The sequence below is a fragment of the Brachyhypopomus gauderio genome, chromosome 1 (assembly GCF_052324685.1).
Source record: "Brachyhypopomus gauderio isolate BG-103 chromosome 1, BGAUD_0.2, whole genome shotgun sequence".
Classification (NCBI taxonomy): Eukaryota; Metazoa; Chordata; class Actinopteri; order Gymnotiformes; family Hypopomidae; genus Brachyhypopomus; species Brachyhypopomus gauderio.
Genome location: NC_135211.1, coordinates 23,445,031 through 23,470,134, shown reverse-complemented (window position 1 = coordinate 23,470,134; position 25,104 = coordinate 23,445,031). Strand labels below are relative to the sequence as shown.

General features: G+C 46.8%; 2 protein-coding genes across 6 annotated transcripts in view; both read left to right on the top strand.

The window, feature by feature from the left end:
* Positions 1-2,289, top strand: part of optc (opticin) — a 43,933-nt gene extending 41,644 nt beyond the window's left edge. The window contains exon 9 of the mRNA XM_077003897.1: positions 1,568-2,289. The gene's annotated coding sequence lies outside the window, so the exon portion shown is untranslated. The remainder of the gene's footprint in view (positions 1-1,567) is intronic.
* An 833-nt stretch (positions 2,290-3,122) lies between these two features.
* The window catches only part of atp2b4 (ATPase plasma membrane Ca2+ transporting 4), a 69,888-nt gene continuing 47,906 nt past the window's right edge, over positions 3,123-25,104 (top strand). For all 5 annotated transcript variants that reach the window (XM_077003857.1, XM_077003833.1, XM_077003883.1 and 2 more), the window contains exon 1: positions 3,123-3,883. The gene's annotated coding sequence lies outside the window, so the exon portion shown is untranslated. The remainder of the gene's footprint in view (positions 3,884-25,104) is intronic.

The following is a 25,104-nucleotide window of genomic DNA, read 5'->3' as shown; positions in this document are numbered from 1 at the left end:
CAGAGTTGCTCTGGCTGCATATTTAGTGACATTGTTCCATGTCTACAGCCAGCTGCTGATTTGAAGACGTGAGATTCTGTCTGATTGCCTAACGTGTCTCTGATCTACTGATCCATAACATTGAAGTTATCTATTTTAGACCAGTGTTTGGTACACTGCAGAATTCACCAGTCTCTATCAATGAAGACAAGCTTGTTCCCTTGGTAACCATACATTAGATGAGTTAGTATATGCTATGGATCATAAGGAGCTTCAAGTCAATGTGATACACGTTAACCATCATGGCAGTTGTTCTTATTTTGTTCCTATGCACAGCACAACTGGAATCTGACCTTTCCTGTTTTTAAGTAGTGGTTTGCATTTTCATTTGTCATTGTTGTATTACTTTTTTCTTACACTATCCTGCTTACATCCTAAATAGGGCTCATGAACTATTCATTTTTTTCATGACTGAAAGTATTTGCTAATCCAGTGCTATGGTATTCTGTGTTGTTTGCTAATCCAGTACTATGGTCTTCTGTGGTGTTTGCTAATTCCATACTATAGTCTTCTGTGGCATTTGCTAATCCAGTACTATATTTTGTGGTGTTAGCTAATCAGTGTTAGCAATGTACCAATCAGCTGCATTTGACAGATCTAATGCTTTGTCTTTGTTTCATTTTATCTATTTTAAGTTTCATCATGACATGCTTTGCATGGGGACTCATGTTCAGAGACACAGACCCCAGATGCTGCAACAATTACAATCAACTACAATCAACTGGAATCATCTATAATCAACTAGAATCAACTGGAATCATCTATAATCAACTAGAATCAACTGTGATCAACTTCAGACTTTGTCTGCTCTGTCTTTTAAGCATGAACTGATGATGCAATCACACACAAATGGTGAACAGACAACAGAGCAGCCGACCAATTAGTTATGATGATCCAAAATACACAGCGTTGCCAGTTAATAGTGACATCCTCACAATTACACAATTCATAACTCAAGTGACCAGGGCATGTGGTATAAATTGGACAAGTAACACTGGAATGAGCAATTGAATAATTACAGTGAATGACCTTAGTGTGTCTGACCTTTAGTGTATCCGACCTTAGTATGTCTGAACTTAGTGTGTTTGACCTTAGTGACTCAGAATGATGCTTAGTGTGCTGGTTTTAATGTCTCGCAGAAACAAGCTTGCCAACTGTAGTTGGAAACATGTTCTACATAAAGCTCATAGTTACTGTTTCATTTCAGTTCTGCAATGTTTCATCAAATGTTGTCCTTAGTCTTTGGAAGAATGGATCTTGTTTAGTTTTGCTCTAGTTCCAAAAAAATGTTTTTAGTGTCTAATCCTCAGTGAGGTTGTACAACTGCCCGGCTGTGGGCTTCATTTCTGTCTGGGAAAGGGAGCTGTTTGTGGAGCAGGTTGAGTTTACAGCATCATCCGTGGGTCCTGGAGGACTCGTCCAGTGATGGCGCTTTATGTTTCACTCTATTAAAATGTGAAGAAGAACCTTTTTTTGGCTCTATCCTCCCCATCTCCTCTAAATGTTTCCTCTCTCCCCAACTCCCCAGCGTCTGGGCTCTTCTGCTGAACGGGGGCCTCCTGCTGATTGCTGGGACTGCGACAAACACAAACTCGGACTTCCGCCACCGCATTCACAGTGTTCAGAAGCTTCCCCTCCGTTTCTCCTCTGCAAATGAGACGCTTGGGTAGCGTTCAGCTGTACGCAGTACCTCGCTTCAGACTGCCTGCTTGATTAAGCTTGTTTATGAGGCTATAATATGTAAATAAAAGTCTTCAGGATCACATGCCACAAAGGATGCTGGGGATGTTTACTTACGTGTCCTGCAACAGTTTGACTAAAGATACAGAACAGTGTTATTTCTTCCCTGCCTTGGGTTTTATCTAAGCCGTTTATCTAGGGGTGACCCTAAACTTTGGGCACTCTCTCGGGTTCCTTAAATGTCATGTCTGGTCCACGCCTTTAGTGTAACATGAATCATTGTCTTCTTCATGATACGAGCCGAAGGACGGAGAAAGGAAGCACTGTGTCCGCTGCTGGCAACATTCTCTAAGCTATTACCCGTTAGTGCTGCCACAACACTACATGTATCAAATGTCAATATGGCATCCCATTTTCCGAAACGTGTATGATGGGAAACATGTAGTGTATGAACCTCTGCCCTGTCCGACCACACCTGGGAGGCCAACCTTCAAATATCACGAGGGTCTTCTATTCTATAGATGGTCTGAATGGAGCTCAGAATGTAACACTCTAGAGACTAAATATATTGAATATAAACAATATAAATTGAATAAAAAATTGTGTGGTGAAAAGAAAAATCTAATATCAGTTAATAAACAGTGTTGAGATGCTAGCCTGTCTGCCGTGTGCACTTCTGATGACTCCTTTGTAAAGTTGAAATTGAACTTTTTTTTTCAGGAGACAATGCATGAAATATTTTCCATACTCATAAATACCTTCAAAGTACAAACAGCCTGGAATCCTCACTCTCAGCACTGAACTGCAGCAAAGACAATAATGTTACCATAACCAGGAGTGCAAATCAGTATTTGGGGGATGAAAATTATGATAATACTTATTTACATGAAGGCAGTTTCTTTTATGTTTTTTTCGATTATTTTGCAGTAAAAGTCCTCTCTCTCTCTCACACACACACACACACACACACTACATGAAGGAGTGGCCCATTTATCGGTGAAAATTATTGGTTTGTGCATCAGATTTAGTCCATCGCTTAAAACAGCATTACGTTACTGACGGAACTAGGGCCGCCTGAACAGAAACTAGAACATTAGTGGTACCCATCTGTGTCCCATCTTCATAATTCTACTTTGTTTAATGCGGCGTAAATTGTGTGTCCGTTTAGTCATCATGCTGATAACACTCCCGTTGGTCTCCACACAACCGGACCTTATGATTCATCTCAAATGAGGACTATTTTTCCTTAGATCAGAAATACTGATCTCGGATCTGTTTTTGTGATTAGACTCTGTATAGACAGGGCAGGACTCCGATCCTAGATCAGCCCTCACACTTAGATAGTTTCATGCAGGCCGTGATCCCGAACTAGTCCCTCCCTCTCCGCAGTAACTCCCTCAGATTCTCTCTGTCATCCCCTTCTCGGTTTGCAGGCACGGCGAGCGCTCCAGCAGTGCAACAGTGTGTTTCCGTGGCTCGGTGGAAGCCCGTGTTCATCCGTACTTTCACCCAGTTTCGTGAGGGAGGCGACACGACGGGCTCGACCGCAAATAGACAAGTAAACACTCAAAGAAACTACTTGGATCTGTTGCGTTCCGTACCAAAATCTCTGCCGTGGTCGCTTCCTCTTTTCTCGGGGAGGGAAGGTTACAGGATTGTTCCGAAGAGCTGCTGTCTGCTCCTTTTTTCTGGTGTACGTTGGTGTTATATAAGACATTTGTGTTTGGACTTGGTTATTGTACGCTGAGCTCACGCTTATGTGTCCAAACAAGAAAAACGCCCAGTTCTGTCCTGCTTGTTGAATGGCGCCAGTACTGAAGTTTCCAAATGCAGAGTAATCAACCGCAATTTGTTGCTCGGTGTCCATAGAAAGTGTGCGTCGCTCCGTTGGGCTTGGTGGCGTTAAGAGACATTTTACACACTTAGTCACAGTGAATTTGAGAGCGGCGGTGTTTTGGACCGAAGGAGCGCCGACGGAGGACCGATCTTCTCCATTCTTACTCGGCGGGGGGAGAAAGACGGCGGTTCTTATGCTGGAGACGGGATTTACAAGGTCCAAGACACTTTAATGCACTGAAGGAGGAGGAGCGGCCCAGGAGTGCACGCGTTCTGCGGGGTTCGGTGCCCGTTGCCTAAAACGAGCCGCCTTTTAGCGCCAAGAAAGGTTTGTTCGTTTTGTTTTCTTGCTTTTTTTTGGTCCACGTTGCTGTTTCATTTCCACAGGTGTGTGTTGCATGTACATTTTGTAAGAAGCCGTCGCTTTTAAAACTGGACACGTTGTGTGTTTTCCAGAGCGTTGCTGGTCGTCGAGAGCACAATAACTTGTTGGGCACGTTATATTGTGGACTAGTTGTGTATGCGGAAGTAGGAGCCTTTCTCAACATCTCTAACCCACACACACGGGCTACGCGAGATCCTTCTGGGTGAACGTGTGCGTGTACCACACCAGCTCCCATTTACTCTACACAACATGGCAGGTTTCAATATTGTAGCACTGTCATTTAAAACGTGCACTGAATACTTAATACTTAAAACTGAAAATCTGAAACGTGTGGTCCCATGAAATAAAAGTAATTAAGACGCCGTAGCGTATCGCCTTGAATTCACCGTGATAGTTGATCAAATACAGGAGAAGATATTAGATGGACACCACCGTGAGTCTAAACGCTCACCCATTAACGGAGAAACGGCGGGTCCGCGCGGCGGCTCGTGACGTCACCCTCCCGGGTGATGAGCGCGCCTCTCCGTCCTCGGCGCGTCCTCGCGCTACTGCACACACGGGGAAACCCTGCTGTTTGTTTCTGGTGATGAAACACACTCCGTGACCTCTGATGATATACCTACGCCCTCCCCGCATCAGGTCGTCAAAACGCTTGAATATTAACTGTGCAGTAATGACATTTTAGCGCGTGATGTTTAGGACAATATTGTTTAGGCTGCAGAGTTGTGGAGCTTTATGTGATCTACGAGATTTGTAGACTCTTTCGCACTGTATTCTTTATTGACCGCCCATCACTTGGGCTTAGAATGGGTCGTAATACGATGCGTGAATATGTGTGTAGTAATACAGTAATATGATGCATGTTTATGTGTGTGTGTATATTCATATATATTGTTGTGTGTATTGTGTTTGCTGGATCAAAATCAGTGAATAATACATAATCTGATATCCCTTTGTGTATTTGGTTTGATCAGCTTCTGGCTCAGATAAAATGAGAAAACAGGTTATATCGCATTCACTTAATAGAGAAACGTGGCTGGTACAGTGTTGGAGTTGTGGAGGATTAACATCGCACTGCTGCAGTGTTGGTTTCCCCCATGCCCTTGCAGGCTGGTTTCCCCCATGCCCTTGCAGGCTGTTTATTGTTTAACACTCATTCCAGTAGTCAGTACATGTACTGAGAGGGTAGTACCATTCAATCTGAATGATCTTTCAGGCTGTTTGACGTTATGCTCATCTTCGAGTCACAGAGGGATCTGATAGTGAGCGAGTTTGCACAACAAACCATATACATATAGTTATCTGCAACAGGATACACCCCAGGCGTAGGAGTTCAAAATGAATTAATGTGCATTATTTAAAGAACAACTCACTTCTCTGAGAGTGAGGACATTTCAAAGGTGGTCGAGACTACCTCTTTGGAAGGCGACGCACGGTAAGTCTCCTCAAGCACATGTGCTTATCTAAATTTAAATATTTAAATAAGATTAACTTAAATGGACAGTTAGGGGTCAGTTATTTATGGAACTTGTTTCCTAAGATATGGAAAAAAAAACCCTAACAGAAATGACATTGGGGAAAACTCAGACTTCATATCTTGGGAACACTGAGAAAATGTCTGGATTTGAAAGACTTCAGTGACATTCCAGGGGACTCTGAAGGAATTTACATGGGAACTCCATGGCATTAATTTGTTGTAAAAAAAAAAAAGAAAGCATATTTATTAGATGACATTTGTCAGTCGTCGGTTATGATTGTGCTTGAATACGACAGCTCATTGAAACTTAATTTAAAAAATAATAGCAACTTGGATATTTATATTGTGATTTTTTTGTTATTGGGAGATTCAATTTCTCTTGGTGATAAGTGTCACGTTTTAGGAGAGTAACAAGACGCTTAAGCCTTCAATTGCGAAATGGAAATTTCTATCGCAAAGTGTTAAGTTCTTAATCTGGGAGCTTGGCTGTTTTGAAATAGGAGTCATTGAGAATGTTTATGGCTCTACATACATGTGCAAGCTTGCCCACCTGACCTGCTTTATAATGTGGCTTGAGGAAAACACATTTGATTCCAGAAAGTTACTCAGTACAGGTCCTAAAGTCAGAATGATGAATGAGGTTAAATGTAGCATGCCAGCACTAGGCTAACTAGAAAATACAGATCTTGCTCTTTAAAGTGAAAGCTCAAATTTGTCCTCATATTTTAGGGTAGAATATTTGATCACAGTCTGTTCTGGAAAATCTCATGGCCTAACCATTAAGTGCTGTTCAGTGTTCAGAATGTTTGGTGAATATCCTGACAGATTGGGGGGTGTTTTTTGTGTGTGAGGACCCAATAACTTTTTTTTTACCAATAATGGTCAAAATACTTGTATGTACTCTTATATATAAATTAAGACAGTACCTGATCCATACAAACAGGCTCAGTGACTTCGCTATGTAAACACATTATTTTCTCTAAATTTTTTTGAAATGTAACTAATGCTAAAAAAGGCCATCTGTGTACATCACATCGTCCTGGAACGTGGGCTGATTAATGCTTCATCAAGTTCGCCATAAATGTTGATTAAATTTGTGCGTTGATCCCAGACCAATATGGAGATTTCAAGTAATTTCCTGCTGATGGACATTTATTTTGTATCTTTTGCTCCTTCAGCTCATTGTGACACATGCCATTAGTTCCAATGGCAAACTGCAATTTCATTACAGCTCAATATAATTAGTTTTGTCAAAACGACACAGCCCTCCACCTTCGGTATCGTGCTTTACACCAGGGTGCCCAAGACTGGTCTTGGACATCTACCACCTCGCGCAGTTTAGTTCCAACACTAATGTAACTCCTGCGCCAGAAAAAAAGGTGCTTCAGTAATTTTAGAGTCATGTGTGCTTGATGAGGGAACTAAATTCAGCAAGGCAGGAGATCTCTGACACCAGACACGGGCACTCGTGCTTTAGCTGTGGAAGACCGTTGAGCTGAGGTCTGGGGCACCACCTCTTTCGATAATGACCGCACCTCTTTAAACAACAAGGCAGCGTAATTAGTGCAATCATGGGCTTCTTTCTGTAGGGCTGGCCCACAAACCTGTAGAAACTAGGCGCTCAGTTGAACAGCTCTGCTGTATATGTGTTTGGAGAACATGCAATAAAATGGGTCTTCGTTGTTAGTTATTTGCCTTCTGTTTGTGCCCTTAATGGATGGCTGGAATGGTGTTGTAAGGAAGCGTCTCCTTGATTCGGTCCAGTCCCTGCAGTGAACCTGTTTCACTGCTTCCTGCCACAGTGTCCGTTGCTAAACCACCACCAGTAGCACGTGTACAACATTAAACATGTTCAAATACAGCACTCACATTTGTACAGTGGTTCCTAACACGCTGTGTGTTCTGTTTAACCACAAGAAAACCACACGTGAAGCTATGTCTGCCTACGTGTGTACTTGTGTGTGTGTGTGTTTGAGTGGGTGAGGGGGAGGTTTAGGTGCATGGTACAACCACGAATTTCTTCGTCACTGGTGAAAACACCAGCAGACTGATGCAATTTACTATTGAGTGTATCAAGCTGTGTTTACTTCGCTAGCATCTGTTCCTTCTAATTAAGAGAGAGTGCAGCACTGTCTTGTGTTCCCTCCCTATCCGAAAGACATGGTGCCCAGACCGTGTTAGCGTACAGCTCTGGTGTGCAAGTCTCCCTGGTGAGCACATCTCTCTGGTGCCACTACGCTCCATAAACGGCGAGGGCACTGCAGCAGATCTCGGAGCGTCATGGTATTGTGACCAGGTGCACTTCTAAGGCAGCTTCGTTGGACATGCTTCGTTGGACAGGCTTCGTTGGACAGGCTTCGTTGCCCTGCAGAGAGGCATGCACACCTATGAGTGAGGATGCAATAAGTTTAGGGAAGATATGGATGTTGTCTTTAGGGTTTTTTTTTTATTAAACAACAACACATTCGGGTTATATCTGATGTAGCCCAGGAGTGTAGTGATATAATCTAATACAAGTCTAACATGGTACATGAAGTGAGTACCACATTCTGTATCCCCCTTCCCCACAATCAAAAAGAAAGAAATAGAAAACAAAGTGGCATAAACGTCTCACAGAACACTACACACAAGACTTCTATCATTACAAAAGATTTATCATGTTGGCCTACCTCGTTGAATTACTGAGAGATTTTCATTAGACTTCGCTGTCTTGGAAAATGCTTTTAACTTGTGGCCACCATTCGAAGTTGGCTAATGTAGCATGTACGTAGACGGTGACGGTTTGCTAATAGCGCCGTAGCCCAACCTTCAGAAGGCTGAAAATGGGCAGGCTGCTGTAGTCCAGCCCCTGTAGCGAAGGTCATAAATTTCATTGGACGGATTTCCTGTCATTTTGCTAATAGATTTCCATTACCTTTCAAAATATCAGCAGAAGGGCCACGTGAGCACAGCAGGACGTCTCTGCACTAATGAGGAGTTTAAGTTAGTACCTCAGCCAAGAAAATGCAAAGCAGTCTTTATGTTTTTCACTTTGGTTTAATAGTGAGAAATGGTTATTATTTTCCATCTACTTTTTTGTTACTCCTACTGTGAAGGGTTTAAGGGCCTAACATCACACCACTGTCTCATACACATGGCTTGATCATGCACTGTGCTTAGAACAATGAACACGCCCCCAGCACCCAGGTGACCCAGCGAAAATGCAGAATGCATAGGCTCGTGTCTTTCCGCAGGAATGACGGTTCAGGGAAGTGCTCCCAGGTGTCACTGGGCTCATGTACCCAGCCATCCAGCTGTTTCGCCCATATTCTGCCACCTTTGACCTTTCATGCCCTCCAGTTTGCTATTAGTGGGAAGATTAACACCTTTAAAGAGGCCAACAGTTGTTCTGGAGTCAAGAATGGCTGTGTAATGATTAATGAGTTTCAGGGCATTCTCGGCCTATGGTCCTGTCCTGTGCCTAATGGTGTAGTTTGTTTGTGTGTGCCAGTGGAGAAGGTGTGTAGCGGAGCCAGGTGGCTACGGATCGTGGAGCGGCAGTGTGGAAGAGGCCTGGGGCTTGGCCAGAGACGCTGAGGCGCTGCGGGTGAAAAGGAAGGAAACCGGCTGGGTTGTGTTCGCAGCGGTGTGACATGGGCCCTGCTGGGACTCTGTTCGAAGGACGAGATGGGGGTTGGGTTTTGGGTTGTGCGGCTTGGGTTTTGAGGTGCGGGGGTGGTTCCTGCTTCAGAGCTGATGTGGGTGAAAACCTGCCGCCGATGGAGATGGAGGGGGACGGGATTTCTGTAACGTGTTCGCGCCCGTCGAGCGAGGAGAGCAAACGTGCTTTTGTGAGGGGCCCAAGTGGTGGGTGTGGGCGTCCTCCGCCCCTTCCCCCATCAACCATCAACCAAGCACCGCGCAAGCATGCTCAAAGCATGTCACTCTTCCTCCTTTCACCCCCTCACGGTTCCCCTGGGCTTGTGGAGCAATGAGGCCGCTCACCCGGAGAAAGGCCTCACATGAATTGAGACTTTTATAATGGAGAGCACGTGACTGCATGAATGTACCTGTATGATGACATCAGTGGGTGTCTGTGTGGGTTCCATGCTTCGATTTCCTGCTTTAACTCTGAATGTAATCAGAGCACAGCATATTGGAGCCAGTACAGGGGTACAGTAGATGGGGGTGGGAAGAGTGTCAGTGACTCAGGAAGCTGATCGGCATAAACCAGCCAGGAGCTCAGTGGGGAAGAACCCAGGAAGTTGGTACAGACAAGACAAACGCTCATATACTTTGCTATGCAATGCCATTGTTGCTAGCAGGTCTGGGATCAGCTACGCAATGGTCATCCGATGGTCGAGATGTGGATCTAAGCGAGAGAACATGATGTCAGATCAGTGATAAACGAGGCATCTCCCACCCACCCCTTGTGAGCTCTGTTGAGCTGCTTATCAGGCCCACGCAGCGATGGCGGTTATATAACGCTTGCTGACGTTTCCCTCTGCTCCAGCGGGAGTCGATCGACAGGTCCAACGCACTTGCCCGCGGTTCTGGCCTCGTCCTCCGGGTGGGAAGGGGGGGGGATTGTTTGGAGTGGGTGGCGTAGCCAATAATGCGTACAGAAGAGGTGGAGTAGAGAAAGAGATGGAGAAGTACAAGGCTTCATGGGTGAAAATCCTCAACGGCTGCGCTGTTCTGAGCGGTTCTGCCTGTGACGTTGAATAGGACCGTTGTGCCTCACGTATCACTTAGCAAAGATCTTTCTGTAGGCGACAGAGAGAGAGAGAAGGAGGCAAGAAATCTCACCAGGAGAGCCACTCTGTCCTCTTTGGAGAGCTCTTACTCAGAGAGACTTTGCTTTGCCCATCGTGTACTGTCACGCAGAGAGCAGGCATGCTGGGTAGGGGGTCTTATGGGGCCCAGCAATCACACAGTCACGCCCGCAGCAAGAACGTGAGCGTGGAGAGGGCTGACACTATCAGTGCGGTTGGGGGAGGTCAGGGGTCAAACGTGCCATGCACACCTACACAAACATCTAGAACATGTTGTTCGAAAGGAAATGGAGCAACCGGATATCACTCGGATCTGTCGACGGATGGCACCCTTCCACGTTCCTCGAGAACCGATCGTTAAGCTTTAACTGGCCGGTAAAGTGTCCGAGCGCGTAGTTCCTGCGGGAGCGCACGTGTTTTTGAAACAATGAAGAGAAGAAATGGCGGACAGGTTGCCGGGAGCGACGGGCTGGTCGTCCGAGTGACTGGCCGTCGCGCAAAACCTCTGGAAAGTGACTGCACGTTGATTTGCTTGTTGCATTCATAGCGCTGTGAATTTCAAACAGACGAGCACCTCACAGCCAAAGTGAATAGGCACAGATAGCAGTGCCATCTGTTCCATCTTCCAGGTCTGCATTTCTGGAGCAAAGGACAGAGTCATAAGGGTAATTTCAGTTGGCTGAATACTTTTTTCCTGTGGTTAATCTAATTGGTTTTCTGGATGTTTTAGCAGTGCCAATGTTATGTTACATTCAGAATTCAAAAACCTTGAAATAATAACATAAAATCGATGTACAATATAAACATTTTGTGCAAGATGTATTCTACAAGGCAAATACCTTTGTATCTCAGTTCAGAGTAAGCTGAGTTTATATATCTGTCTTTGTGTTCAGGTCAACAGTAGGTCCACATTGACAGAATTGACTAACATTAAGCAACTAATAACCTTTTATCATCAAGATGCCTAGATCAGATCCTTCTTTGCACCTAGACACTCACACACACACACACTCTCTCTCTCTCTCTCTCTCTCTCTCACTCACACACACACACACACACACACACACACCAGTCTGCTGCATATTCACCTCTCCCGAGATGATCCAGACTGCAAGTGCAGCTTTAGCAGGACTCTGTAGCCTGTGGAAAGCGTCACTTCGCATGCTCCCCCAGGTCCCCCTGGGGCAAAAGAGCGTCTCCCCGCCAGAGCAGCCCTGTCTGACTGTGTCTGCTGGCAGTGGGGGGTGGTGGGGTGTGGGGGTGTTCAAACCCAGAAAAGTCTTCACTAGGTTAACTGCCGAAGAGATTTAGAAGGGGCGTTTCATGGACAGAGGAGTGTTTTCAGTGACAAGTGTAATGAGATCAGAGGAAAGGCTGATAAATGAGAGGAATCTGAACTTGTGTGAAGAGTCTTCTTCACGTGACACATCGACCGTGGGGTTAAACGGTTCAAGCACTCATTTGACACTGTGGGAGAAGCGACTGGACATGGCACTGTGGTCTATCACCGACTGGATGGGTGTCCCCCTGGGTGTTACCTCTACATGGTTCATCAAGACGGGGGGGTCTTTCTGTCCGATATTCATCTTGAGAGTCCAGGGGGGTTTTCTGTCCGATATTTGTCTTGAGAGTGAGCCTAGACAACTGTAGGGATCTGAGGCCTTGATTTAAGCATGGGATATGTGGGGATGAGAGCTAGGTACACTAAAAAATGATTAGTCTCCATGTGTGGTTAGTCTCCATGTGTGAAATGTCTCCATGTGTGAAATGTCTCCATGTGTGGAAGACTGAATAGTTAGCTACAGTCAGTTTCCTTATTAATCCTCTATAGCACTGTGTTGGTGTTCAGAGCAGCTTACTGAGTGCATCCTGCAGACACAGGTGCAAAGTGGTTATGATCTGTGGAAGTTCAGCTGGTTTTGAAATACTCTGAACTTTGAACTGAAAACTGAAGTGTAACAAATGCTAGCAAAACTATACACTGATCAAATAATTAGGATCAAATAATTGCATAATTGCAGTATAGTTTTCTTTGATAATTATCAAAAAATGTATTTTAACAAAGCAAACTGGTGCAGACAGTGTCTGTGAGATTTTTTTTTACTTGAATATTTCTTTCATTTCCTTGTAGGTGAATATTCAGCTGAAATCTTCAGTACTTCCTGAAGGAAACTGTCAGAACAGTATTACTTGGCAGACATGTTTACCTGGCAATAATCCTGTTGCCCTGATGTTTCTCACTAAAACAGAACACCTCACATCTGACCTCCAGCTAGTTCATAAATAAGTTAATGCAATAATTTAGATTTTTGTTCAGAACAACATGCTTAACACCAATCTTCACCTTTTTGATTGATTTCCTTATACAAAAAATGGATGGCTGGATTTGCCTCGACCCCAGCTCTGTTTTGTCTGTCTGGGTCAAAGCTGAAGGGGACACAGCCAGCGTAGGTCTGGCAGGTCAGGTGAATCCCGGCGGGGGAAGAAGGGAGGGTGAGGGTGTCCCGGCGTGTGCCAGCTGAACCAGGCGCTGAGCTGATGCTCTGACGTGGGGTTGGAGGGAAGTGGATGGAACCGGGCGGCTTCTTCCTCATTACTGCTTTAAGTGCGGTTTTCTTTTTCATCTACTCGGCTTTCAGTTCCTCCACTAATCAGTGAGACCCTTGGTTCCAGAGTTGAAAGTTTTTTTTTTTTTTATGCTGTGTTCAGCGATAGTCGGCTATAGTTGTTTGTGTCTAGGATGTGCCTGGCACTAGCACGGTTCTAATTTGGCAGACAGGCGATTTGCCGAGTGGGGAAATCTTGAGTGCAAAGCCTCCCGCCACAACCCACTCCCACTGCCCCCTTTAACACTGCCCCCACCCCCACCATCTGGATCCACTACGCTCCGTCCCCCGTCAGAGCACGTGTCTATAAAGCGTGGCCGACGCCCCCTGGCCGTGTCCTCGAAAGCAGCACCGTGACATCTGAGCAAAGGCGAAGACATGCCAGACTCCCAGCAGGCGTTACCCACCACCCTTTATTGGAAAGGCTGGTCTGAGTGCTGTTTATGAGCACAATGCATTTTCCACTGAGCAGGCAGGCGAGAGCTGGGCTTGTTTGGGTACTTGAGGAGGGTGTGGTGCTTACACATCGGTCCTAAGTGATGGTGCTCATGGAAGACATTTTCACCACAGGCAACAGCGTTAGAAACACTTCGGATGTTATTTTTCCACTTTCCAGCAGCGAGGTTTAATTCAGCAGATTGCTCTGCAGAACTTGGTTTGTGTGCGGTATGATGTTAAGATGTGATTTTTAGCTGTATCTGGTATTTTACAAAAAAAAGCCCTACACAGTGAGTTACATATGTTTTTATATTCACGCTCACTTATAGAGTCTGAGATATCAACACCAGGAGCTTAAATCAGAACTTAAATCAGAATCAGAACAGGCGGAAGAACTCAGTTTGGTGCTTAAGCTTGTTCTGTAAAAGTGCTTATAATTACCCGATACGACATCAGACTTCCCTCTCTCTGTTTTGGGGAAGCCGTCCAATCGTCGTGTGGAAATACTCGTGTCTTTTTTTCCGTGCCTCGCCCTGATTTACGTTCAGGAGAGCGCTGAGGTTTGTCAAGCAGGGCGAAGTTAAGAGGGCTGAAAATACGTGTTGCCCACACGTTGTCTTCAGAAACCCACACCTTCCCCTGGAGCCAGGGCAGGGAAGGGCCCTGTGTCAGAGAGGAAGGCCACAGACGACCATGTGACCTGGGCTCCGTGCCAGAATGCAGTGGAAGAACGACTCTTTGTTGGAGACTCCTCCTTGACGCTTTTTTTCCACTGCTGGTTTCAGGCCAGCTGCTAATGTGATTTAGCATGTGACATAACCAGTGCAGAGGCTCGAGCTAACACGACTAGCATCACACATGTTGTGGGGAGACTGAGAGCTTGTACGACAAATTCCGCTAAGCTGTGTCGTCGAGATGTTTCTGTGACCGTCACCTGACTCCTTCTGTTTCCTTCTAAACATTTTTTCCATCCACAGTCTGCATAATTGTGCAGTGTTGTAATCACATTCCGCTACAGTTTATGTGGTTCCATACCTCATCCATAACAAAAGGGTCCGAAGCCATGTTTCAATTGGTTTTCCTTTGGGGCTTTTGATGAACAGTGGGTATATCACCCTGGAGTTGTAGACATGAGACCCCAATCCAGAAACCCCGACCCCTCATGAGATTCCACGATGGCCCAGAGCTCGCAAGCTGCAGGAACATCTGTTCGCCTCCACAGGCTCGGGGTCTCTGGTCACTTCTTGGGACTTAGTCCAAGTCTTAATGAAACCAGAGAGGCCTTGTGGGGGGTCAAAAGGGTTGACTTCATGACCTGGCTGCTGTTCTCACTGGTGTCTCGGTGTCCCCAGTTGAGCCAAAGTTAGAGCTTAGCAGACGTTGGCGCTCCTTCACAGATGTTGAGAAGCTTTCCAGCTGTTCCACCCGTTGTTCTCCACTACCTGTGAAGCAGGAGAGCTTGACCAAACATTAACGTGTTGCCGTAGGGATTTGTGAGTTCCCAACATGAAACATTTATACAATGGTTGATGTGTTGATTACTTTACTCTAGAGGTGTATTCTCTGATGGCTTTAGATATTGATTCGAAAAACTCCCCAAATTGGCCCACACTGCCATAAATGGGTTTCGCTATATTGTGTGTGTGTGTGTGTGTGTGTGTGTGTGTTTGGCTTCCAAATAAAAATATTTGTTAGTGTGATGGTGTTTTGATCTTTGTGCTTAACTTTGAGGAAGTTGTAGCAAATGGGGGAGCCCAAACAGACGTGTGCAGACAGTCAGATGTCTGCACACATCTATACACCCTGTATGCCTCTCTAATGTGAGCTAATCTCCTTGGCCACCAGCTCCAGTATGTGTTGGGGGTGGGATGTTGTTGTGAATGTACGTTTGTCTGTATTTATGTACAGGTACATATTTGTGGGGAAGTCTGGAATTATGTGATTTGGTTATAGTAAACCAGTTTGCTATAACAACATATATAACCAAAAACTGTGTCTCAGTGCTGCGTGACTGTTCTGTTGCTGGTGGCATTTAGTTCGAGAAGCCTCCAGTGATGTGTAATCATCTGATCTATAAAAGGCTCTCTGAGGAGCCGGGGCGATGCTTGTCGAGCATTCTCTGGCCTGCGTGTCCGGGTTGTCTGTGAGCTCTGCACCCTCACGAAGGCTCCCGACTAGAGGAAGATGTTTCTGGAAGTTTGGCAGGCGCCACTTGAAGGGGCTCGCAGTGCTGGTAACAACAGCCCAAGCCGGGAGAGAGGGGCCGTGCCGATGCCGCAGTATGAGGACCGGAGCCAGGAACGTGTGTGAATCCCAGCTGTCAGCAGCGTTGGAGACGGGAGCTTTCTGATCAGTCTTGGCGCTCTATGCTCTGGACGGCCTATCAATTTTTTTGTTTAAGGGAGAACTCGATGTGCTCAATGTGGACAATCGTGGTCGTTTTCCATCCACAGTTCCCTACTGTAGGGAAATGTCCTTGTGTGTCTTCCTGCAAAGTGAAAGCAAAAGTCATCTTACTGGGCTTGTTGATTTGTTTATAATATGCCGTAGCTGACCATTCCATAACGTACATGCCCGTTTTGCATAAGTATTGTTTTTGAATATGGAGGTGGTGCTTCTTATGCAGGAGGAGCTGAACTTCATCGCAGCCTCTCTGGAACCTCTTAAGTGTCATATCCAGCATCCTTGCTACTTCTGTCACAGGACAATAGGTCTTGTAAGACAAGACCATTTGTACCACGCCCCGTGCATTGAGTCAAACGTCAAGATTGTCTCCTTTTGTCAGTCATTGTTTGCATATGTTGGCAAGTTTCCCAGAGTTCCGGGTCTTTTCTGGACAAAGCATCACCATGGCCCAAATTCTGGTCTGCTCCTACCTCGGTAAATGGGAGTGACTGCTTGTTCTAGGGCCACACCTTTTGGGCCCTGCCCCCTGACTACCCATCCGGTGCACTCTGATGGCTCTAATCAAAGAGCCCAGTTTTCACAGGTAGTGCGCATACCTGTTCCTTAGCACATCACGCTAATTGAAACCGTTGGACTGCCACGGAGCCCTCCCACCCACCCATTACATCAAAGCACATCCCTTTAAAGCTTCCGGAGGGTTCCCACGCAGGTGAGAAGTGGGTGGCGGGTATTGTTGGGACGTTTGAGTGAGCGAAAGGCGGGAGTTGGGTGGTGTGATACGTTTCAGACTGTTTGTCACAGTGTCGGGGACCGGCGGTGCCTACCACCCTCGTAGTGCCAGCGGGCCTGGCTTTTATGTTGTGTGCTAACAAAACAAAAGTGGCAAGGATTTGCTAGCGTTGGCGGGGATCATAGAGCTAGCTCTGCTCTCACGGCGTCAAAGTGACACTTTCAATTTCAGTCTCGGTGCGCAATAAGGATTCTGTCAGATGCCTATTATCTTGGCAGTATTGTGTGTGTATAGTGTGAGTGTGTGTGTGTGGGGGGGTGCGTGTGTTGTCAGTGGTGGAAGCTGGGGGTGGTGCTGGTCATCAATAACGTTTAAAGACTTGAATGACCCTTGACCCCAGTGTATTGAGCATGGGGGTGTGTGCTGATTGGCTTTGTTTAATGAAACCGTGGTTCATCTGGGAAAACTGGCAGTCAGTTTGCAGTAACAAGTAAACACACAGCACCAAGGTCTTCAGAGGGAGGACAGAGCACTGATCAGAGCCAACATGTCTTTCTCCATCAGGGGTGAAAGGTCATTTGAATGTCTCTTTTTTTCTTTCCCCCAAGCTATCTATCTATCTATCTATCTATCTATCTATCTATCTATCTATCTATCTATCTATCTATCTATCTATCTATCTATCTATCTATCTATCTATCTATCTATCTATCTATCTATCTATCTATCTATCATACGCTTCATCCTAGTGTTGAGAAGCCATTGCTCAGTTGGAAGTCGAACACGAAGGCACCTTGATAACTCTGGAAGTTCTGAAGTTCTCTTTGGCGTCTTAAACAAAGCCCTTTACCTTTATTACTCCTGTTCGCCCTCTGGACGTTCAAAGCCAACCTAACACTGTGTGATTGGGCATCGCCTGGCTTCCCATCAACCAACTGAATCTCCGCAAAAGTGACTTGGCAGATCTGGCCTTAAGTCCTTTCGCAGACTGGGCGGTGCCTCGTATATTTCGTGTAGTTCCTCTTTGTCCTCTGGGAGCCGTCTCGCTCCGTGGCCGACAGCATGGAATGGGTTCTACGTGCAGAAGCAGCCCACACTGACTTTAGGACGTGGCCTCCTGGTGCTGGGCATAAATAGGGTGTGTTGTTTTTCTGTCTGCCAATGGGAGGAGTCAGAATAAGAGGGCGGGAGGAGGATATTGAGAAGGAGTCTGTGTTGGGGGTTGGGGGAGTGGCTTGTAAAGAAGGCTGAGGCATGGAAACAGGAAAAGAGGGTCAAGGAATGAATGTGTTTGCTGCGGAGAACGGACCAGGGAGTGGAAAGTTTTCGAACAAAACCACCCCCACATCCATAAGCCTTTCTTCCTTTGTTGGACAGTGTTTTCCAAACTATACTTTGACAGCAGGACAGAAAGATGGAGAATGAGGTGGCCGAGAACAGCCATAATAATGTCTAAACCTTCCTCGTCCTGCTGGACGACAGTACAAACTGGCACACAAGAAGGGAATGCTTGGAATTAGCTTTAGAAACAACCACTCAGTGAGAAACAGCTGGGTGGAACTGCTTTACAACAGCACACACACACACACACACACACACACACACACACACACACACACTACATGTCATATGCGGGTTTACAGAGTTGTATTCTGGAAACAGGAAGGAATCTTGAAGCAATGTATTGCCAAAGCATAACCGCTCCAAAGAAGCCTCATTAAAATATTCAATTCTTCATTAAAATATTCAATTCTTCATTAAAATATTCGATTCATCATTAACGTATTAGATTAGTTTTGTTGTTACATGGTAAACATAGGGAACCTTGTTGCAGTATAACTTTAGATTCTTGATGCGCTCCATTTGCGGTCTGCTTTGACAGATAAGGAATTGTTCCTGGTCTGTTTTGAAAGAATTCAGGAGGAATTCAAGACGTTTGTGGTTTGACTGAAAATGCAATTTTTGAATTGCTCCCACAGTATGGCAGCTTCCGGGAGGAGATGTACACGTGTTGAGCATAGTGATTAAACATCTAGTTATGTTGAGGGCTCTAAAACATAGAACAGAATTACAAAGACAAAACATTAATCTTAAAAGCTGTTCCCATTGAAGATCAAATGCTTTCACACACATACAGACACACATACACACACACTTATACACTCACACACTTGTGTGCATACAAACTAAGTCATTTAATCTTAGACATACTAGCAAACATTTACACTGCGAGTCGGGCAAACGGAGCATGGCTTGCTCATGTGCACCCACGACATGCTGGGTGGGGGTGGTGGGGATCAGCTGCAGTGGGGAGATGGAGCAGTGAGCCATGGTCAGATCAACCAGGCATGGTCATTAACGCAGGGATTCCCTCCCTGCACACCTGCCAACACCTTATTAATAGTCCACGGCCTGCCCCACTTTCCCCAGAGTGCACGACGACGGCTCATGACTTTGCCTTCCCTCCTTCTCATTTCGCAACTTCAGCCTCGAGGCTTCCCCTCCTCCCCTGACCCTGGAACTGCTTCGTCTGCCCAAATCCTGCCCTCGACTGTCATGAGCGGCGACTGCGGTGCTGATCTCAGCACGGCCGAGTGGCGTCTGCCTCCCTTCCCTGGCCACCCCAGTCTCAGTTTGACATGGAAATAGCCTGAGATGACTCATACTGGCTCTGAAATCTAAACCTGCAGTTGGATGGTGCAGAAGAGGGACTAGGCGACTGTTAGCTTCCCTGAGTCTGTTGGGAAGTTTGGAGGTGAGAGATTTTTTTTTCAGGCTTACATTATTCATCTTGACAACAGTTGAGAAGAATCTGTCATAAATTACACATGGCATTGTGGGAAGGTAAGCAAGGACACTGAATGTCACTTTCAGTAACAGTCCGTATGGTGCATCTCTAAGGCTGCAGCAGACTTATTAAACCCAAACACCCATTGTGACATCACGGGAATGGAAAGCATCCCATAATAATAATAAAAAAACAAATAAATAAACATTTGCAAATGTCACTGATGTTGCAGGAGGGTCTAAGGAATGGCCATCCTCTCTGTCTGCCTATCAGATTGCAGCGTGCTTTCATACAGGGTGTTCTGCTACAAGTCTCTTGGCTTCTGGGGCCAAAATATTTACCACAGTGCATACCACTTCCATAGAGTCAGAGTCATGGGACTGCCCTCGGAGCGTGTGGGGGTGGGTGTCAGCTGGTGTGGTTTGGCAGACTAGCTGCAAACTTTCATGTGTTGGGTGGCAACAGTTGCTGGGTTACTTACAGTACAGCTACTTTCTTTTCTTGCAGTCGATGGTTTGGCTGTGGACACCTGCTTTTTGATATATACATATGTGTTTCAGGAGTCCTGAATTCACGTGCTGAAATATCTTCCTCACAGCTTCACTACAGACTCAATAACTGCAAACTGCGCTTTCATACTGCAGCAGCTTAAAGTGTGTGTGTGTGTGTGTGTGTGTGTGTGTGTGTGTGTGTGTGTGTGTCTCTCTCTCTCTTCCTTTCTGAGAGTGTGGTGGTGATCAGCCATTGTGCCACTACTGTTATACCGTAATCGTCTCCCCCCACAGTCCACTGTGTTGATTAATTAGCAGGGAGATGATAATAAATGGGAGAGATTTAGATTGAAGTTGTTGGTCGATGAGACGGTCTGGTCTCCGGAGCAGGATGCTCTGGTGTGTTGTACTGCTGCGTGAAGCCAGAAAGGCACTTTCATCCGAGCCCTTACGGCGAATCTGCCGGAGGGGATAGTTGATGAGTCTATGTTAAGTGGGGAGAAAGTTGGGACTGGAATTTCCTTGCATTAAATTAAATGAACTGAGGTTTTAACAGGATGGCCGTCGTTGAGAGTATAGCAAACCCACACGATCCGTAGATAAGAAACGCAGACTTAATGTTTGACTTGGATTTAAGCTGTGAATTTGCTTCCACGTCCTGCATTCTTAATCTCTGAGTGTGGAAGTGAAGGGACCATGTGGGAAATGACTTATCAGGCATTCATCCCATCCTCTTTTTCCAACCTCCAGGGATGAACGAGGCTCGTCTGCTGACACGAACGGCGATCATGCGATTAAGACTGCTGCTCCCTGAACGTGGCTAGAGAATGCAGCCCGGTCCTGGGCGAGTCCCCGAGGCTCTTGTGTGTTCGTCAGAATTCTCTGGTGCTCCCTAGTACGTTCATGGCTGCCGGTCTGAAATCTCAGCCCCGGCGTAAACTCGAGCTGACCGTCACCGCTGAGACGGAGCAGCAACCTCGGTGGACCTCATGTCAGGAACATAAACATTGCCTTTCCTTTCCGTCGCACACACACACACACACACCCGAGGCCCTGTCCTGTCATGTTTGTTCCTCCTGCAGCCGGTTCGTCCTGAGGGAGCGTTCGTTCGCTTTATGTTCTGAGCGCAGCTCTCTCGGGGGACAACGGGAGACGGCAGCGCGGCAGATTCCACGTTAGCCGTCTCCTCGGAGCGTGTTCACCAGACCTCGTGCCAGCATTGCCTCCCTGTTGCGTGCTAATACGCTAGCTTCACTGAGACTCGTGCGCTCGCCGTTTCTCTGACTTACTTGCGGCTTCCGCTATGTCGGACTGGTGGTAAAATGGCATGTGGTTTATTTTATGCTGTTTGCTTGCTAATCCCAAGTAGAAGATATAGTAGACCACCATGTCGCATGTTAAGTGGTGTTAGCTGTCTCTCCCGTCTTGACATATTCTGGGTGCTCCCGTGCGCTTTCTACTAGCATCACGCTCACGACTCAGAGATGATCAATATGATCCATAGGTGCTGTGTGGGTCTTTAGTCAGTGAGAACTAAACATCGGAAACAGGTTACAGGGGCTTGCTCATAGTTCTGCATGGCCACGATCAATACGGTGCCACTCCAGCCCTGAAAACACAGATCTCTCCATTCTGAGATACTTTTGGGACTCTCATAGCCACTCCGGTTAGAATGATGAGGCCCCTAATCCGGTTGTGAAGGACTGATGGTTCATGTGCTTTGTCGATACCCTAAGGCTGTTTTTTTTTTTCATCTTTCTTTTTTTCCCTTTGTGATTTTCTCTTTTGGTCTCATGGCGTGACCAACCATGCAGCACTAATGGAGACCCAGCTTGCCCCGCCCCCGTCCTGCCTATTTACATAGTCATTTGATGCCCTGCTTTGTGATTGTCAAAGGAGCGCGTTCAGGTATTGAATGTGTTCTGGGTGCCAGTAAAAATGGAAGCAAAGGTCAGGGAACTCTACATCTTCTTACACATTTTCATTTGCTTTTTGCCATTGGATCTTACACTCTGTATATTCTATTTTTCCCCCTCTGAGGTGTTCTAAATCTCTCTCTCTCCCCTCTCTCTCTCTATACACCTTCCTCTTTTCCTATGCCAAGGCCATTACATTTATACTCTCCCCCAGATGCCATCTCTCTCTCTTTCTCTCTCCCTCCCCCTCCGTCTCTCACGTGCTTTCTCTCTCTGTCACTCACACGTACTCCTCTCCCTGTCTCTTTCCTCTTCCTCTCTTGTTCCATTCAGCTTCATTCTCCCCCTCCCCCCTCCCCTTCCCCCCTCCCCTTCCCCCCTCTCCTTCCCCCCTCCCCTTCCCCCCTCCCCTTCCCCCCTCCCCTTCCCCCCTCTCCTTCCCCCCTCCCCCTCCCCCCTCCCCTTCCCCCCTCCCCCCTCCTCCCTCCCCCCCCCTTCCCCCCTTCCCCCCTCCCCCCTCCCTAGCAGGGGATTTCCTCTGGTTCTCTGGCCATGAGTCTGCAGAGTCTGCAGGGTGTGGCTGAGCAGAGTTTTCTGTTCCAAAGGCACGGGCCCGGGACACGCAGTGTGTTCCACACACACACACACACACACACACACACACACACACACACACACACACACACACACACACACACACACACACACACACACACACACACACACACACACACACACACACACAAGTGCTGCTGCTGAGGTTCAGACGCAGAACACTCCAGTAACGTGATGCCACTCAACCATCTGACCAAAGAATTTAGAAGCGTAGCAGCTGTGCTGAACCGAAGCATGTAAAACACGTGTGTTAGGTTCTTGTAAACAGTCGCTCCGCGCGCTGTGTGAGGGTCCTTGTCTGGTCCGCATGCAGCTGTTTGTGAAATCAAAGCAAGTCGAGTTTCGTTTGCGCTGTGGTTCCCTGGGGTCGGACATTGTGAGGTTAAGCTAACGTAATAATGGCAGCAGTAGGGGAGTCTCCGCCTCCCCTCTCCCGCGGTCCAGGTGGGCGTTCCCGTGTGCTGAGATTGAGACCCCACTCTGCATGCTAACTCGCTTCAGTGAATTTCCTCTAGGCCGCATTGCCCATTACATAGATATTACACTGCTCAGCGCTTTATGGCAACCAGGGGACTTCCCCCTAGCTATTGTTTGTGCATGTGTTTGTGTGGGTGGTGGGTGGGTGTGTGGGTGTGTGTATGTATGGGTGGGTGGTGTGGGTGGTGTTTGGTGCAGCGGGGGCAGCGGTATTGAGGTCTCTGCATTCTTCCGCTTTAGTATGCAAGGCAGGTGTGGCTGCAGTCAGATGGAGGCTGGGTGCAGGCCCCCGCCCACACACCCACACTCCTACACACACAATGCGAAATTCACAACAGGCCCATCCCATTACACGCCTCCAGTTATATACACATCGGCTCACTCTCCCTCCCTCCCTCCCTCTTCACATTCTCATCACTCTGTTCTTCTCCATCACTCTATTCCCCTGTCTCTCCTCTTTCTTTCCTTTCTCTCTCCCTCTTCTCTCCAGAGCGGTCTCTCAGCCGCTGTTATTTCCTGGGTTTGTTGTGTCCCCACCCCTCTCTGCCTCCCCCTCCTCCATCATACAGTGTCTCCTCCTCTCGCTGGGTCTCCTTTCTCCGTTCTGTGTGCCACACTGCTGCAAAAACATCCACATTCAGTCCTCCTCTTGCTTTGATCTAAAACCTCCACTCTCTCTCTCTCTCTCTCTCTCTCTCTCCCCCCCCCTCCCTTCCTTCCTTTCATTCTCCCTCCACTTTCTCTTGTTTTGCACAAGTGTGCAGTCTGGACCCACCCCCCCCCCCCCCGGCCACACACACACACACACACACACACACACACTCACCCCACCCTCCACCCCCCTGTTGGGAGCCTGGGCAAGTGATGAATGAATCCCAGAGAAGAGGTACCTCCATCTGTGCGGGAGGTGGTGTGGAGATGAATGTCCCCTCTGGCTGGCCACGGGAGGAGGACATCAGGACCCAGAGTGTGAGGACGCTATCAACCTTGCTGACTGCTGCAGACACTGCCCTGTGTCGGCTGCACACAACAGCGAGGCCTGTACAGAACTCAAACTCCACCTCCATTACTGAGGAAACTGTTGCATTCCTTAATATTTAAATACATTTAAACCAAGACGAACAATGTTTGCCAGTGGGGGACTTGCCTGCCCGACTGCTGGCTGCTCATCCGTATACCTCACTCACATTTTTCAGGAGCGACTCAGTAGCTATTCGGGTCGAGGACACTGGCGTTAATTATGGGAAGTGCTGTTTGACCCTCTTGTCCACCCCACCACGCTGTAATGACCATCACAATTCTGCTTCGGCTGTTTTTGATGAAAGGGAGATAAAACTTGCTTTGTCATTTCGGTAACCGTATGAAATGATGTTTTCCTGTTTAATCAGGTCTGGGACAAACGAGCTTGATTAAGGCAGGCATGTAAACACAGGATGAGTGCTGAAGGGAGGGGTGTGGCCCGTTAGTGTAGGACGGCCCCCTCTTACTGCTGCACTCACTGCAAACGTAAAAAATTATAATTGTGTGCAGAAACGATTTAAACACACTTGGAGGGAAAAATCTATTTAAATAATTTCAATTATTTGTTGAGGAAACTCCTTCTCCACCAGGAAGCTGCATCTAAACATTCAAGCGAATTACAGAAAGCAAAAAAAAGTTTCCACAAAGAACAAACAATGAACATGATCAGATTTACAGAAACCAACAATGAACGTGATCAGTAGTGATAAACAGTGAACGTGATCAGCTTCCTCTTCTTCTTCTTTTTCTTTAGGCAATTCCCGTTTAGGGGTCGCCACAGCAGATCAAACTCCTCCATCTGGCCCTGTCCTGAGTGTCCTCAACTGACACACCAGCCACTCTCATATCCTCTACCACTGCATCCATAAACCTCCTCTTAGGTCTACCTCTCCTCCTCTTGCCTGGAAGTTCCATCCTCAAGACCCTCCTACCGATATACCTCTCCTCCCTCCTCTGTACATGTCCAAACCACCTCAATCTCGCTTCTCTAACTTTATCTCCAAAACATGCTACATGTGCTGATCCTCTAATAAACTCATTTCTGATCCTATCCTACCTCTATCCTACCTCTCCTCTAAGCCTAGCTTCCACCACTCTTTCCATGAATTTCAGGCTGTGACTGATCAACTTTATTCCCCTGTAATTACTACAGCTCTGAACGTCGCCCTTATTCTTGAAAATCGGCACCATTATGCTTCGTCTCCACTCTTCAGGCATCTTCTGACCTTCCAAGATTCTGTTAAATAACCCAGTCAAAAACTCCACTGCTGTCTCTCCCAAACATTTCCATGTCTCCACTGGAATATCATCCAGTCCAGCTACCTTCCCACACTTCATTCTCCACATTGCAGCCCTAACTTCCTCCTTGCTCACCTGGGGCACTTCCTGATTCACAACCTCTACCTCTTCTAACCTTCTTTCTCTTTCATTCTCTTGATTCATCAG